The following is a 3,482-nucleotide window of genomic DNA, read 5'->3' on the forward strand; positions in this document are numbered from 1 at the left end:
ATAATTTATGCAAATGAGGTCCTCATGAGCATAAGTTATGTCCAGGTGCTTTCACCTTTCCTACATGTACCTACATGTTCAAGATGACATCCGCAGCTTTTACAGTAAGGGGAATACAACATCATGCATAAATTATGCAAGTGAGGTCCTCATTAGCATATGTCATGGCCAGGCGTGTGCACCTTTCCTAAAGCTACCTACATCTCAAATATGACATCTGCAGCTTGTACGGTAAGGGAAATACAAGTTTCTGCATGAATTATGCAAAGGAGGTCCTCATTAGCATAATTTTTGGCCAGGTGCATTCACCTTTCCTAATGGTACCTACATCTTAAAGATGACATCCGCAGCTTTCACGGTAAGGGAAATACAAGTTTATGCATGAATTATGCAAATGAGGTCCTCATTAGCATAATTCATGGCCAGGTGTGATCACCTTTGCTAACGGTACGTACATCTCAAATCTGACATCTGCAGCTTTTCCGGTAAGGGAATTACAAGTTTACGCATAAATCATGCAAATGAGGTCCTCATTAGCATAATGTATGGCCAGGTGTGTTCGCCTTTCCTAAAGGTACCTACATCTCAAAGATGACATCCGCAGCTTTTACGGTAAGGGACATACAACTTTATGCATACATTATGCAAATTTGGTCCTCATTAGCATAATTAATTGTCAGGTGTATTCACCTGTCCTATAGGTACCTACATCTCAAATATAACATCCGTACCATGTAACATAAGGTACATATAACTTTCTGTAATACCATTTTTATAGTAGAGGTACCCCCTGACATCTGCTTGGTTTTAACTCCCAGACAGTAGGAGGGCTTATGTTACAAGATGACCTAGTTGTGAGAAAATAACCAAAAATTCCATCAAAAAATTGCAAAATAAATCATTTTGAAGTAGTGTATACCAAAAAAAATTATGGGGTCCTTTGGGTAAATATCCAATGCACAACTAAACCAAATTTCAGGTCCTTAGGTTTGAACACCACGGCACTGGAGGCCATAATGTGCGACTTTTGTCGGAAAATGACCAAAAAAACTCGATAAAATCATTTTAAAAACTTATATGAACAAAATTTTAAAAGGGTCTAGGGGTATACACAAACTCTACCTCCATACCAAATTTCAGCTAATTTGGTCGACGGACGACCGAGAAGAAGCGATTTGAAGATTTGACAGGAGAAGAAGAAGAAGGAGAAGAAGAAGGAGAAGAAGAAGAAGAAGAAACCTGACAAAAACAATATGTTTCGTTGGCGAAACATAAAAAGGAATCATATGTAAACATCCCAACCAGAACCAGCACGTCTGGAGAAGGCGGATGCCCAGAGTGTGTGGGTTTCAGATTCGCAACCTGTCATCCACCTTAAACAAATTCACGCGAAGGCTACCGTGTCAATTGACACGGTCACCATACTCGAATCTGTATTTGTATCTGTACTACACGTTTATGAATGTTAAACATCTCGTTGAAAAAGGGCAGTCGGATGGACGCCCGAAACGTCCGATTTTTATCGTATTTTGTCCAGTAGTAATGTTTAAATTGTACCACTCTATGTATCTGTACTATGTATCTGTACTATGTATCTGTACTATGTATCAAAATACGAATAAAGATAATACGAGTGGTTGCCATCTGCAACGCCAAGGGAAACCCACTCCTCATTATTGCGTTACTTATATCCTGTTCGCGGCCTACACGGAAAGGTGGGGAAACGCCGAGCAGTAGAGAGGATATAAAGCAAGGTAACGATGGACTGGGTTAGAGAAAAGGAAAGCAAGGTAACGATGGACTGGGTTAGAGAAAAGGAAAGCAAGGTAACGATGGACTGTGTGAGAGAAGAGGAGAAAGTAAAACGGGGACATGGAAGATAAACATTGAGATTTACCCCCAACAATGGTTTTTAATTATAATGGACTAGTCCTTTCAATACGCCTGGGGACGACAGCTGAAAAGAGGAAGTACCAAGCGAAACCTGTCCCAGTAGGCCACGCAAAAATTCCCCGGCTGTGACTATTTTAGGAAAGTTTCCTTGTCCAGTGAAAGCGCGCTGACGCCCTGCCGGAAGTTGATTGCGAGAGAGTCGTATGACGATACCGTCATGCCTTAATCTGAGAGTCATATCAACAGCTGACACGGACCGTAACGGTCAACGAAACTCCGCTCAGGAGCCCGCATCTAGAAAACATCCAGCACAATTCGGGGTATGTACATGGCTTTATTTCTTCACGTTTAAAGATTGAGTGTATGGAAGACATTGTACCTAATAGTCACCTAATAGTCATTGCTTCGAAACTAGCTATACTCACCAATGCCATAAATGATACAGTGTTTACACCTACTTACGTTATAAATGTAGATACTATAACACCACCGCCAAGGAAACGGCTGGCTTAGTAATATATTACTTACTTACCTTTTAAACTCATTCACTGTTAATAGATAATCTATATCTGCAACAACATGAATATTCTAAATGAAAACATTACACGATTACTAGTGATTTACCCAAAGAAATGAGTAAGACAGTCTGATTATCTATAGCATTATCCATGCTTCAGTTTCGAACATGACCGTGTACAGAGGAAGTTTAGGGGGTGAGAAAATGCGTATTTTCAGAACATGTTCAGATGATCCCATATATTGTGTACCCCCACTCCGCGCCATGTGTTCCTCCACTATTCATGCAGCCCATATTTGTACAGGCCTAAGCGTTAACAATGCACCTGCTCTTCCATTACAGGGATTGCGCATGCGCTTTAGCTTGAAGACCCGTCCGTAGCACAGGTAAGTCACATTGTGTTCAGTTTAAGCTTAGCAGTCTTTTTCTCCTCTCTCAAAAAATTCGTAATTCCAAGCTATAAAGAATCGTTGGTCCTCAAAATAGATCATTTTCTCTACTGCGATATACTGTCAGAACGCAGTAATACGTTAGATATGTTGGGAAACACTGCAGTTCTCATTTTTGGACAAAGAAAACGGAATAACCGAATGCTGAACATTGCCTACAAAAATATCAAGGTGCTGTAGGTTTCCAGTTCCAGTTTTCAAGATAACGTCTAGCAGACTTTCTCACATTTGCTGTCTCCGTTGCATGTCTTAGACCGCATTTTACGCCAATAATGTTTGTCTTAATATGGATGGCCTAATTTCTGTTCCGCGTTCTGTTTGCTGGTGTATCGGGTTCTTACTGAGAGCTCAAAATAGGATGCAAATTGAGCCAGGGTTAGATGTTGAAGAGTTTTCCTACGACTGCACATGGCTATGAATATGCCTTGGTCGCCGTTAGGCACTGTAGAATTCACCTAAAGGAATTAATCATCTTCGTTTCTGTTTTCGCAACAATGCCCTCACCCCCACCTACGACACTTTTGATTCACGAAAAGGTTAATCAAAAATCACTTTATATTTTTAACAAAAATATCTTTCTGTTTTCCTCAGGGCGCAGAATCGTGGCTCCAGTTCAAATATGG

Source organism: Branchiostoma lanceolatum, chromosome 1 (assembly GCF_035083965.1).
Source record: "Branchiostoma lanceolatum isolate klBraLanc5 chromosome 1, klBraLanc5.hap2, whole genome shotgun sequence".
Lineage (NCBI taxonomy): Eukaryota > Metazoa > Chordata > Leptocardii > Amphioxiformes > Branchiostomatidae > Branchiostoma > Branchiostoma lanceolatum.